General features: G+C 55.6%; 1 protein-coding gene across 2 annotated transcripts in view; it reads right to left on the reverse strand.

The window, feature by feature from the left end:
• SHANK2 (SH3 and multiple ankyrin repeat domains 2) overlaps positions 1–14416 on the reverse strand; it is a 470853-nt gene that overhangs the window by 198596 nt on the left and 257841 nt on the right. The window lies entirely within an intron of this gene.

The following is a 14416-nucleotide window of genomic DNA, read 5'->3' on the forward strand; positions in this document are numbered from 1 at the left end:
ACCTCAAGGCTGACTACCGGAGAGTCACCAGCTCCGTTCCCCACAGGAGGCAGAGTCCCAAGGTCCTCGGCTGGTGGAGGATGCCCTCTGCAAAGAAGACAGGGCCCTGCAGTTTCAAGCAGGGACAGCAGCCCCCCACTCGGCACTGGAATCTGCTAGAACGGTATTCTTAAGTGGTGCTGCGGACCCTTCTAGCAAATCTGAGAACCTGCGGGTGATTGCTTTGGGGAAATAATGTTTATTGTTATTTTCTTGATTATAGTTGCTTTCTCCTAAAAAAAAAAAAGAAAAAACAAACATGATTAAGTTCCTAATTAAGTCCTCTGCTTACTTCCCTTATTCAGCAAATTTTGATGTAAATTTCATGGGAAATTATATGAATGATGTAATTAGACTTAATCGATAGCTCAGAGCTGGCGGGAAAAAATCCACAACAGCACGGGTGCAGGAAATACAGCGGCTTATGATTTACCATTTAGATATTCTCCTCCATGAATAAAATCTCCTGGACACTCCTCCAAGCCCAGAGAAATTATGGCATTGTCTTCAGGAAAATGGGTCAAAATCTGATTTAAACTCCTATAACCTCTCTGCCATCAGTCTCCTTGACTCCACATTCCAAGGTGAACGTGATTTTGTTCAAACCCAAGTACACATGCTCAGTAGAAAAGTGAACATGTGCAAGGGCCCTGAGAAGGGTCAGCCTGATACCTCTCAGCCCCTTTCACCCCCAGAGGCAGCAGGTGCATCAAAAACACACTATTCCTTACTATGCAGTGTGGTGGTGCCTGGGGGATGGGGAGTGGGAGGTGCAGATGTCTAGCCCAGGACTACATTTCCCAGCACCCCTTGCAGCCAGGCATTGCCAGGTGACCAGCTCCCACCAATGGAACGTGAGCACATCCCACTGCAGGTGTGTGTGTGTTGGGGGTGGGGTGTCCCTTCCAAGCTTGGCTTCTACGGAGGCCAGGGAGCTCTCTCTACCCTCTCTTGCCACTTCTCCCAGCTCAAACCTCAGAATCCCAGGCCTGACAGGATGATGGGATCCTCAGGGATTCCCAGCAAATGCCTGGGTCTCTATGCATTATCTGTTAAAAGGAGCAACAAACGTGTACTGCCCTGTGCTAGACTCTAGGATTTGCTTGTTACAGCAGCTAATGCTGCCTTAAACAACTGGTGGCCGGGTTCTCTGTGACTCGATTTCCCCTGACTCCCCACCCCTTTCCATCACTCCACCTGTGGCTCCAACTATACGAAAGTTACAATTCCCTGACCGGCGGGCGACAGCATCTTCATCAACATCACGGTCCCTGACACCAGCTAAGCACTGACTGTATACCAGCCCTGTTCCAAGTGCAGCTCCTGTCCTCACTCATTGGTCTGTCACGGCTCCCCGGGGGGGGATGCGCGTGCCACCCTGCAGGTCCCACCATGTCCAGCCCGGGGTGGCCCCCCTGCTTTCCCTCCGTTTCACGCCACCCTTGGTGTCCTCGCTGTGCAGTGAGGCGCTCGCCTCTGCTCAGTGTGTCTCTGCCACGTCACCACTGTCTTTGAGACAGGCTGGGACCTGGGGCCCCTTGCTGGAGTGTTTGCACCTGGACAAACATCTCTTCCTCTCCTTGAGCAACGATACAAAGAAACTCTAAGGGACCAAAAATAAGCACACGCATGTGCAGTTGGGGCCAATTATGGACAACAAGCCACAAAAAAGCCACTAACCAACTGCCGCTTCTAAGCTACGGGGAGGAAAAGCAGGGTATCACACACCATCGCTGCGCACAGCACCACCAAGCGGGTGGGCAGACCACCTAAGCCGCTCCCCTGACCCAGCCCGCTGACCCACCCCCATCCTCACCCCATTTAAGCAAGCAGCTCGTGCCCACCTTGGGGGCTGGCAAGGGAATCTGTTGTTTTGCTCGCCTGTGCTGCAGCGGCAGTCCCAAGAAAACCTGGCCTGAATTTCTTGTCTGGCATCTGATCAGTTTCCACTGATTAAAGAGTCCAAGAACCTCAGACAGTAACATCTTTGTCCTCACTAACAATTACTGAGTCCTTCCCCTGGGCCATGATTTGTGGTCATCTGGGCTCATTCACTCCCATTCGCTAGTCACAGTGGCCCAGTGAGGGAGGTAAGGTTGTTGGACCCATTTTACAGATGGCGCTGGTGAGGACTGCTGAGGCAAAGGCACACACCTGCTAAATGGCAGGGGCAGGCGGGCCCCCGGCTGGCAGATGGGCTCCAGGGCCCAGGCCCAGAACCAGCGGACCACACCAATGGACCCCTGGGAGAGGGCCCGAGTCCCTGCACTTGCTATGGGGCTCAGAGACGGGGATTTGGCCTTATTTCTCTCTGTATCACCTCTGGCGTCCAACTCCCGGCAGATACCCAATGTCAGAGCTTGCTGACCTGATCTCAACAGTCCATTGTAACTCAGCAAATAGAAACACACTGCACACTGTCAGAGCGGCCTGAGGGCACTGGTCCAGCCAAGCTGCACACACGTCCCCTGCCTGGCAGCCAGACCGAACGTGCCCAGGTGTTCCGTGTCCTCCTCTTCTCCCTGGCGTCCTACATCATGTACGTGTTCAAATCTAGTTACCATTTATCAAGTCCACCTGAAGGTCAGGCCCTGTGCCCCACGTGCAGGGATTAGAAGGATGCTGAGAGGAGGTGGGGCCTCAGCTCTGTTCTCTGCAGCTCAGGATCCTGGGGGTGGGTTGGGGATAAAGCTAATGGATGCTGACCCTCTGCGGGCTTGGCTGAGGCCCTGCAGCCAGATAACTGGGCGGGGGGAGCACGTGGGCCAGGCAGTGCATCTGGCCAGGCCAGCCCTGTGACATCTGTGTGGGGGCACATATGTGCTGGGCCCTGGACGGATAGGTGGGATTGGAACCTGTTTGTGGGGATAAGCAGAGCAGCTCATGAAGCCACTGAATGGCCGTGGGGACGGGCTGTTAATTGTTATCATTACTCTTAATGGCCTGTTGCTTAAGCCCCACGTGGCGGCTCTGTGCTGGTTGTCTAGGGAACCGCTGGGCTCTGAGAGCTGGCTGGTCCAGGCTCCTGGCTGAGGTCAGAGGTTCCAGGTTCCAGGTCCCAGGAGCAGAGGGTGTAGTCAATGTGTGTGTGTGTGTGTGTGGGGGGGGGGGGTGTATACATGTCCACATGTCTACCAGAGGAAACAAATGTTTCAGAAAGGGACTGTTTCTAGGTCAGTTAGCCAGTGGTTCCCAGACTTAGGGATTTCATGGACCAAGAAAATTTTAAACAAAAGAGGGAGACCAACACGAGATTTACCAAGTTTTTAAGCTGGCCTTAAAAACAATGGATTCCCCAGCACCACCACAACTGTTTTGTAAGAGAAAGGGGAGCTTTTGGAATCATATTATCTCTGACTGCTTTGTGAAAAACTTCCACTGCACAGGCCTTCTCTGTCCTCTGGCTTCGGGACATAGTCAGACTTCTGCTCTGAGATATGGCCCCGAAGGGCAGAAAGGGGTCCTGAGGGACAGCATCACCACCACCAGCATCCTCACCATTGCTACCAGCATCACCCCCATCACAGCATCTTCACCGTTACCACCACCACCAACATCATTCTAATCATCACTGCAGCTCTGCTAAACTATCTCTTTTTTTCAGTAAATGAAGTCTTTCACCTTCTTGGGTCTTCCCACAGCTGCCAGGTCTAAGTGGATTTCCTGTTGCTGATTTGCAGAAGTAGCAGAGAGCCATGATGAGGGATGCGGGCTCTGAGGTTAGACTGGCTTGAATTCAGAGCCCAGCCCTGCCGTTCACTGGCTGCAAGTCGCCAGGCTCTGCATGTGTAAAGTGGGGATAATAATAGTTCCTACTCACAGGGAAGTGACTGAGGACTAAGTGAATTAATACACGGAAAGTGCTGGAATGGGGCTTGGCAAGTGCGAAGCGCTATGTGGTATTGCTGTGCACGTAGGATTAGCCCCCTCTGCCTCCCAAGGTGGCCCTCAAGGTCACACAGCCTACGAGTGCAGACCCCTGACTTTGTGCCTCCCTGGCCCAGCCGACAGCAGCCAGCAGCTATGATGTTTCCAAACATCCCCGCGGGGCCACGTGTATTCTAAGTGCTTTATCTGCATGAGCTCGATTTTACTGTTACTATCCCTGGTTTACAGGTGAGGAAGGTGAGGCTCAGAGAGGTTGAATGAGTTGCTGGAGGTCACCCAGCCAGCAGGTGGCAGGGACCCGGCACAGCACAGCCTCTTGGGTCAGCATGCACTTGGGGCCCCGGGAGGAGGCGTCTTCACGTGCAACCTGCCCATGTGGCCATGGAGGGCCCGCTGGCCTTTTTCTGAGATGTGCTGAGGTCTGGATGCCGAAGGAGGTGATCTTGGCTTGCTCACGGGCCATGAGGTGGGAGGACATGGGCTATGGGCAAACAGTGGCTGTCACACCACATCACAGGGAGAACCAGCCTACAAATGCAGCCCGCACACAGCAGGAGGCAGGGCCGAGGGACAGAGGTCCACAAGAGTCCTGATGCTGAGAACCCCTGGATCTTCGCTTGTGGTGGTCACCAGGGCTACTCATTCAATATTTCTGGCTTTTCTCCCTCTGGGCATGTGGTTGGATGAATCTCTGAAATTAGTTTTGGCCAATGAGTTTTCAGAAGAACTGATTTACATCACCTCCTGGATGGACGAAACATTTAATTCCCAATTCAAGATTCCCTGCCCTCCCCTCCTCCCCCCCACTGTTTCTTTGCCCATGGGCGTGGCAACCAAAATGTTTGAGACGGTGGTTGTTCTATCAGCCTGGGTCCCCATGTATACCCCCTGGGACACATGACAAACAGGTGGCCTGAGTGGGAAACAAACCTTGGTGGTTTCAGGCCATTGAGATCCGGGGCATGTTTGTTACTGCAGCTTTCCTCGGCCTCAGCTGACTGATGCAGACCACACATGGCCTTCTCTGTCATGTGAGTCAGTACATTCCATAATTTGCTCAAGCCTGGCAGACCTGGCTTTCTGTCAACTAAAAGAGTCCTGGCAAGTGTCGAAAGGAAGCCCAGACAAAATTAAGGCAGAGGCTGAGTTTGGCCCCTTGTCTGGGAGGATGCTCATAGCTTCTAGGAGAAAAAGGAAAACCACACAACAGACAACAGGAGTGCATCTCATCGGACGGGGGAGCACGGCACACAGCACAGGCCTCTGCATGTCTCAGAGGAGGCCTCTCTACTTACGACAAAGGAGGCAGAAAACCCAACCCACTGTGAGGGGACTATTCACTCGTCTGTTTCCTAAACCACGTAGAAGCTTCTCAAAGGCAAGAACCGAGTAGCTCACAACCAGGCCCACCTCCAGGACCAGGTCCAGGCTCAGTGCTTCATACAGCAGGTGCTCAGAAATATCTGTAGTCCCACTCAGCTTGGAGGCCAGCAGTCACTACTGCTCCATCTGAATGACCATCATCTCCTGAACCCCTAGACAGAAGAAGCTTCAAAAAACGTCATCAGGTGAGGCCACTTTTCTGCTTAACATTTTCCAATAGTTTCCCAATGGAACTTGACTCCCATCCTCATGTCCTCTGATGACACAGGCCTGATACTATGTGGCCCTCCTGCCTTTGAACCCTCCTCTCCCATCCTTCTCCCATCCTTCTCCCCTCTTCAATCACTCTAGACCCACCCTATTAGCCTCCTTTTTGTTCCTGAAGCCTGACGAGCTCATTTGCACCTCAGGACCTTTGCACTTGCTAGACTCCCTCTGGGACATTCTTTCCCCAGCTCACAGTTCGCTGCACTGCTGGGTCCCCACCTCCTACAACCCAGTCTGGTAGCACAGTAGGTGCTCAACAGCTGTGGAGTACTGAACACCAGGATAAAACCCATGTGTTCTTGGACCCTTTTGTTCTCATCTCACTCTGGCACTGTCACCGTCTTGGGTCTGACTGTGACAAGCTGACGATACAGCACAGAGGCTGAGTTTAGTTCCAACTGCCAAATGAGTGGAAGCAGCTGTCCTACAAACTGAGAAACTGGAGCTCTCAACCTGACCTTGGTGGTGAATACGTGGGACCTCACTCTGCCACGCTGGGCTCTCATTTTCTCAACTATCAAATAAGACGTTTCGACAAAATGACCCCAGAGCTGCTCTGCCTTCTCCACATGGCACATCCGCTCCTCCACCAACGTAACTAGGGACCTAACGCCCTTTCCTAGGAGAGGACCATGCGGTGATTACGCCGATATGCTCCAAAAGCTTTTCTCGGAATATGGCCTAGAAAAATCTACACTGAAAGGAAAAAAAAAAACCCCTAGAAATTCCATTCCACATACCTCTTGCGACTCGTGAAAGGGAGTGACAGATTGTATGACAAGCCTCAGATTGTCAGCAGTTAAAATAGCGTTTTACACAGAGCTGCTGGGAAGAGGATCCCATATAGCTCGAGAGGAAGCCAGGATGGGGCATCCGGGGGGATTCTGATGGCCTCTGAGCCTCGAGTGTGACTGTTTCTGGCAAAGGAAATAGGAAGAGGAACCTTCTCAAAGAAATTTATTAAGACTCTGAAAGGCCAAAAAAGAATTCAAAGGATGCTGGAGAGGAGGAGGTGGGCTGTAGGGTCAAGAGATGGCTGCCGGGAGAAGGCAAGAATGCCGGAGCAGGGCCTAGGCCTCATGGACATGCTGGCCCCGATCCCCACCCAGGTGCCACGTGGGATGGTCCCCTCGCTTGTGAGATGCCGTGGGTGGGAGAGGCAGAGAAGGAAGCCTGCATCTAGACAAGGAAATGTGCACTTACGTCCTTGCTAGCTGCATGGCCCCGGGCAGGAAACAACCTCTCCAAGCCTCAGTTTTCTCATCTGTAATATGGGGCCAGCAGCAGGATTGACCATATGGCCTGGTGGGGTGGGTGAAATACCTTCACACATCTAAGTCCCTTCCAGGCGGCCTGACAGCCACTGCTGTCCTCCAAGAACCTGTCTTGGTCTTTGCTCTCTAAAAGCCTTATGTGCCCCCAGGACAGAGGAAGACCCCAACCACATCTGTACGCAGAAACTCACGCCCTGGTTAGAGCTGCCTGGCTCGGCCCATCAGACCCCCTCTGGGGAGCCTGGAAGAGGAGTGGCCGGTCTCTGCTCCCTGTGTGAAGAGAAGACACCTCCACTCAGGCTGTGAGGCTGTCAGTGTGGGAACACTTTGTGTGGGGAGAGGAGCAGAGGAGGGAGATTGAGGCCAGAGGCCTGGGGAGGCGATGACACACGTGTGGCCCTAGAGAGATGGCTGAGCTGGCCTGGCTCCTGACCTCCCCCCCCCGCCCCCATTGCATCCTGCTTCCAGGGCCAGGGGAGGCTGGACCACATGTTCCACCCTCAGGGTCCAGGAAAGGCCACTGCATCCCTACAGTGGAGGACCTTTCTTCCCCTGACCCAGCTCACATGGATTTTCGGTTTCCTGAGCCACAAGAGCACTGTCTTTCAGCTACGCTGTCGCTCTGGGTAGAAATTCTCGTTACCCAAGTGGACGGTGGCAGCATCACTGGATTTCACCCTGGGGCCTGGCTGGGGTCCCGTCCACCACGATGGTGCTGCTGGCCAGGGCAGCCCTGGACACCTGCCTCCAGGTGCCACGTGCTGGCGTTGCCTGTGACGATACATGGCCTGTACGGGGGCAGTGCACCCTCAGTGAGGACCACCGACCTGGCCACAGGCTGATGGTCCTCAGTTCACATGGCCAGATGGAGGGCACTAGGGATGCAGGGGGTCTAGACATCTCCCTTCTCCGGGATAAAGACCCTGGATCAGCCACGGACGGGAGACTGAGTGCAAAGATGATGAAACACTTCCAGGTCGCACTGCCTGGTTCGTCCCCCCCACAACTCAGAGTGCTGGGGGGAGGGGGTCCTCCTTCAGGGCCTCCAGCTAAAGCTCAGCCCGGGGACACCCCGACTCTGGGCGTGTGAGACCCTGAGCACAGAATCCCAGTGTGCCCACCTGCACTGCTGACCCTCAGACCCCTGAGCTGACCATGGACTGGAGTCCGCAGCTGAACGGCTGAGGTCACTCGCTGTGCAGGACAGAAACACAGAGAGCTGGGGCCTCGGCATCCTGCAGGGTCCTGTCCGGGTGTTCCTCTGGAGCTGAGCCTCAATCCCACCAAAAGCAGAGACAGAGACAGAGATCCACAGAGAGACAGAGATAAACGGAGACAGAGATGGAGACAGACACAGAGATACACAGAGAGACGAAAAAAGACAGAGAGAGATGGTGAGTGATAAAGACAGAGACAGAGATACACCCACAGAGACAGAGAGATAAACGGAGACAGAGACAGAGAGAGACACACACAGAAACATAGAGAGACAGAGACAAAGAGAGAAAGAGACACCCAGAGACAGAGAGAGATATGAAGATACAAAGAGAGACAGAGGGAGAAGGGAAAGTGGTCCTTTGCTTCCCCCCTCCCACCCCCAGTTCCCCTCTGTTCTGGCCCCTCCCTTGGACTCCATGCCCTCTCGGCTGTTATTCTCAGCCCCTCACCCCAAAGAGGCAGAAGGGCAGAGTGGACCCTGAGCAGGCGGGGCCCCACTGCCTCCTCACAGGGGCACCTGGCAGAGCTGGGAGGGCCGGGCTGGCCTGCGAGGTGGCGCTTCCTGCCTGGGCACAGGGCGCCGGGCTGCCCAACTCCCACCCCCAGCTTCGCATCCCCAAGCCTCCCTCCCACGCCGGCTCCTGTGATCTCCGGCGGGTTTTAAATCAGACACGGTTCGGGCTACACCCGGCTGGAGAGCTGAATGCAGGATCCGAACCACAAGCAGGAAAGAAATTACCGTTGGGGATGAAGCTAGAAATAACTTTTCTTTTTTAAAACCGAAGATGTGGATGGGCACCGTGCAAAGCGGAGAATCACAGACGAGCGTGGGGAGAGGCCCCCGTGGGCACAGGCGGGACGGCGGGATGCAGGTGTGGGGCTGGCGGGGGTCTCCGAGCTCACCATCACCTCCCGCCCCGGCCAGACCCCAGGACACGAAAAAGGGGGCAAACCAGTGTGAAGGGCTGGCTGGAGCCCGGACAGGATGCGGAAAGGCCGGAGGGGCGGCCCGTGGAGCTCGCAGCCTGCACAGCCCAGCTCCACACTGCAGGTCACAGCGCTGTGCCCATCCCACTGCCGGGCACAGGGGTCAGGGCCTCCCCTCCGAGGAACACTGGCTGAGGGGCACGAGTTTGATCTGAAGCCACTTCTCACGCTCCCCCAGGGCAGCTTGGGTCACTCTCTCGCTCAATCACTACATCAGCTGCAGGTCATTGGTCCAGCACTTTCTGGGTGTTGAACACTGGCCTCGCCAGGCAGGGGAAGGAAAATAGGGACCCTGATCTCCAAAGGCAGCCGAACTTTATCCCACGCCCCTCTAAGGACAGGGCCTTAGCTCCCTGTGGCTGCTCTAATGAATGACCCCAAGCCTAGACGTCTATTACTGTATACAGTCCTGCAGGTCAGAATCCACGGGGGTCTCGCTGGGCTAAGATCAAGGGGCGGGCGGGGCTCCTGCCTGCGGGAAGCTCCAGGGGTGAACCTCCTCTTCCTTTGCCTCTTCTGGCTTCTAGAGGCGCCCCCATCCTTGGCTCGCGGCCCCTCCCTCCACCTCCCACGCCGGCACCCGTAGGCCGAGTCCTCAAATCCCCACCACTCTGATTCTGAAGTCTCTGCTGCCTCTTCCACTTTAAGGACCCCTGGGATTTCAGGGGCCCTCGGGGATAACCCAGGATCACCTCCCCATCTTAACGGCAGCCAGCTAGCAGCCTTCACTCCACCTGTGACCTTCCTTGCCCTTTGCCACGTGTCCTGACATAGTCACCTGCTCCAGGGACCAGGACACAGACATCTTTGGCCATTATCTGCCCACCACGACTGCAAAGAGACCCATCCCTGTAGGGTAGCTCAGGGGGGCAAGACCTGCTCAGAAAACTGTTTAAACCCATCTTAGTTCCAGAACTCAGAATCTTGCTTTCAGGTCAGAAACTATCCGAGTGAACGAGAAGCGGTTCTCTAGGAAGTGTATTTCCCCGTCTGCAGGAGCTCAGTTCAGTTTCTGACTCTGCAGAATCACGGTAAGACCCAGGGGAGCGCTGGTGCTTCCCACCCTCGGCCTTTCCTCTGGGCAAAGGGGGATAAACGGTTCACTCCGTGCCTGTGGCCCCTGCACCGTGGTTCTTCCTTCAGTGAGAGGAACCAGGCTCTGTACAAACGACGGCTCTTCCCTAGCGGCCTGCAGCCCCACCTGCCCAAGGGCTGCTCTCTCTTCCCCTGAAGCATCTTGGTTTCAGTGGCAGAAGCCGCCTCTACGGTGGGCTCTGGCACCAACACGCAACTGAGTCACTGGTTCTATTTATTCCCGGCTCCCTGGAGTACTGCTCTATACACCCCAGCCCCCTGCACGTGTGCCGTGTGTTATCAGGAAAACTGGCCCTGTGCTCACGCAGCTGGGTAAGGACCAGCATGGGCTGCGGTAAGTTTTGAAAAATAACCACGTGCCTTGAGTCCCCTTAGAGTGGGTGTGGGGATGTGGGCATGGGGAATGCCAGTCGTTGTCAGCCCTGCGGGGTCCCCAAAACACACTGGCACCACACAAGAGCCGAACCCACGGACTCCAAAAACCAAAGGCAAAGGAAGGTGCCGGGATGTGGCTGATTTTCCTTCTCAGGATAAATGGAAAGCACTTCAGAGGACTGGACACTCCCAGCACGCTTGTTTTTTTCCCTTAGTCATCCCAGCCAATTGACGACTGTATTGTAAGATGACAGAAAACACCTGGAGAGTTAACAGTAGTCTCATTGCTGAGTGAAGGCAGAGCTGCTCGTGTAGCTGTAACTTCAGGAAGCGGTCTTCCTGCCCCACGTCAGGTGCCGCTGCAAAACCTAGTGGTAGCGGGGCTCGGGTGCCACCAGCCGAGGTCCACCAGTCCCAGCTTCACCCACTCAGCCTTGGCGAGATGAGCCCATGCGCCAGGTAGCCAAGGGTGCCAGGGACAAGGGCTGTGGCCGTGGCTCAGGCGAGATGCTTGGTATACGGTCAGAAGGCAGGAGGACCCAAAGGGAGGGAGAAGCCAGGCTCCCAGGGCAGGGCTCGAGGATGTGGGGCAGGGGGAGGGGACCCCAGGTGCACCACTGCCACCATCATCGCCCTGATCCGTGGACATCCACCACCCGCCATCACCATCACAGGTGACACCCAGTGGCCATGCACTGTTCTAAGTGCAAAACACGTGAGCTCCTTGCAATGCCTCAGCAACCTTATGCCCTCAGCAGCGATACCCTGCACTGTGCCTGCAGGTGAGGCTGAGCAGCAGCCGCGACTCCAGCCCAGGCGATCCAGCCCCGCAGCCGGTCATGCTAACCACTGCCCTGCACTGCCCGGCACACCTGGGAGCAGAGCCCGCTCTGCCCTGTGCCGAGGTGGCCTTCCTTCTGACCAGCAGGCTCTATCGGCCACTCAACACCTATTTCCAAGCACTGTCTCCTTTCCCTCCACGGGGACTGGGTGGCCAAAAACCCACTTCTCCAGCCTCCTCCCAGGAGCAGCCGTGTGACCAGGTCTTGGCCAATGAGATGGGAGCAGGCGTCTGCTGGGATGGGCTTCCTTTCCCTAAACCAGGCTTCCCCAGGGCACCGCCCCCTTTCCCATCTGGATTGTGGAAGCCAAGCCGGCTGTGGATGGGCAGGAGGAAGGAGCTGGGTCTGGCCCTGCCTTCCTGTTGGGTGGGGCAAGGAAAGCCCTGCGTTTAGGTAGTGGTTCCTGAGGATTCTGTTTCTGAAAGCCAGCCCAGCACCGTCCCGACTGCAAAGACACATCTTCTCTGGTTTAATCACCAAGAGCCTCAAGAGACAGGTGCTGTTGTTACAGGGGAGGAAACTGAGGCACAGAGAGGTTAAGTGACCATCCCAAGTCACACAGCTCGTGAGTGATGAACTGGTTTTCAGGTTGCTCTCTTAACGCCTCTGCTGTCGCCACCCGGCAGCTCCACGAGACACATCTGTTCTACCAGGAGAAAACCAGAAGAGACTAGACGATTTCCAAGGCGCTCGGCTCATGAGTAGCAGAGCTGGGACCCTAACCCGGCTCAAGGGCACGCCATGCACTTGACTGCATCCTCCCCTTCACATCTTTAAATCACAAACCTTCGAGAGAATTCCCTGCAGAAGATGCCTTATGAGGCTGCTCTTGAAAATTACTAGGGAACGTAGGAAACCTGGACCCTCATTTGAGGATGAGCGGGACTTGCCCAAGACTACGGTGCAGGGGCCCACCTCCTGACACCCGGATCCCCATTGGCTCAGCCGAAGCCTCCAGCCCGGGCACCGGGCGCTTGTGACTGGGGGTCCAAAGCTCTGCTTTGTCCACCTCTCTCCCTGTCTCCCTGCTCTTGGGCCAAGCGAGCCTGGGGCGCCACTGGAGGGAAGCTGAGTAAGCCGGGTTCCTGGCCGTGTTTCCCGATCTCCACCCTTCCCAAATTGGCTGGACAAATGCATAAAGCTGCTGGCTGTCAATGAGCTGCTTTCTACTCTATAGTAATTAGAATGTTTTTTTTTAAAAAAAAAACCAGCCCAGGCGGCTTAGTGGAAGCATTTATACCAATACATGGAGCCAGACAGGCAGTTTAAGTGGAAATTACAGTAAATGGAGGACTCGGAGCTGATTGCATGTTATTGCTAAGCTCGGTCAGAGCGTCCATGCCAAGGATGCCCTGCTCATCTCTCTCCATCACAGGGAGTGCTTGGGGGCTGGGGGAAGCCCACCTGTCCTGGCCCAGCAGCCCAGGGCTGGCGTGACCACGCAGAGGGGCAGGGTGTTTGAAAACATGCCAGGACCTGGAAAAGACTTTTCTGGCACTGGTTCCACCCACCAGGCCCAGGGAAGCAGCAGCCCTCCTCCCTCTGTCCTGCCAGGCTCTCTGGACCGACCCTCCTTCTGCTTCCCCAGCCCACTGCCTCCACCCAACGCCGGCCCCTCCAACATCATGACCTCCCCGCAAAGAGCACTGCCCTTAGTTCCCACTTGACCGTAGCCTCTCCCTGCCAACTGCAGTGCCCGGCACAGAACTGAGGCGCAGGGGAGACCGCATTGTGGAGCCCCTCTCTCCATCCTTACAACACCCCTCCCTCGACAGCAGGACTATGTGTCCACATCCTCCCTCCACCCCCCCGGAGGGGCCCAGAAAGGTGAAGTGAGATGCCCAAGGGCACCCGAGTGTGAGCAGCAGGGCTGGATTTAAACCCAGGAACCAACTGGGGGCGGAAGGATTCTTTTTAGTTCCTGAAAATCTTTTTTAGGGGCACTGGCAGCTGAGGCTTAGGAAATAGGACAAGGAGAAAAAGGGACCTGTTGAGCTCAAGGAAACCGCCCTGATCGTGTGGGAAGGCGGTTGAGTCTTCCCAGCTCGGCATCGAGGCAGCCACATCTTGGGCTAAGCATGGTTCAGGACCAAGGACGTAACTGGATTCATCCCTAGAAGGACCTGGGTGGGTTGTGGGGAGGGTTAGGTGGATCCCAATGGCGTTAACGGATGGCGCAAAGACCCACCCCGGCACTGACCTTACAAATGGCGCCAGCCTCTTGGGTACTCATTCCCTGCAACCCACCCACCTGCCCCCCAAAGATGCTACATGTCCCTGACAGACATGGGGGGAGGCTGGCAGGTGGGTGAAGACCAGGAGGTGGGCCTGGGGGAGGGGGCTGCTGGAGCCTCGACCACCCAGGGCTCTGTTTGCACATCTTATAGTGAGACCTGGGAAGGGCTCCTTCAAAGAGATGCGTCTTATCCGACCAGGTCGCTGAGCTCCCCGGCCGGAGCCCTCTCAAGCTAGCCACGTCCTCTGTCCTCCGCTTCTGGGAGCGAGAGGGAGCAGTTGGTAACTACCTCCTGCGGAAGTTGAAGAAGGCGATGCAATCTGAAGATACAGACGCTGTGTCCTTGTCTCAACGGCTACAACGTTGGAGGTACACCCAGTCTACTCGATTAAAAACAAACAAACAAACAAACAGAACTGAAAACCACACTAGCTACGTTTTCTTTGAAGGAGGGCTGGCTGGACGGGTGAGGAGGCACACTGCCCTAGTCCAGTTTGGGGGAACACACAGGACTCCTGGACAAACCTATGCATTTAAGTCACAGCGACTCACAATACAGTTGTCCGCCCTTGGAGTTTAACAACGGTGCTTACTAGGAATAGATGCTCCAGTTGGTCTTAACCGCCACCCCCCCTGCAACCCCAGACGCTCAAAGGGACTCTTGAGAATACAGAAAGGCCCCCCGGGATGCCAAGAGTGCCCGAGAGGCCTGAGCCGGCCTCGGTGGTGTGATGGCTACCTTGATTTTCCCTGCTGTCTCCGGAGCAGTAGAAAGCCAGCCGTTACAGAAACAATAGCCTTCCCTGGTGAGA

This window comes from Hippopotamus amphibius, chromosome 3 (assembly GCF_030028045.1).
Source record: "Hippopotamus amphibius kiboko isolate mHipAmp2 chromosome 3, mHipAmp2.hap2, whole genome shotgun sequence".
Taxonomy (NCBI): Eukaryota; Metazoa; Chordata; class Mammalia; order Artiodactyla; family Hippopotamidae; genus Hippopotamus; species Hippopotamus amphibius.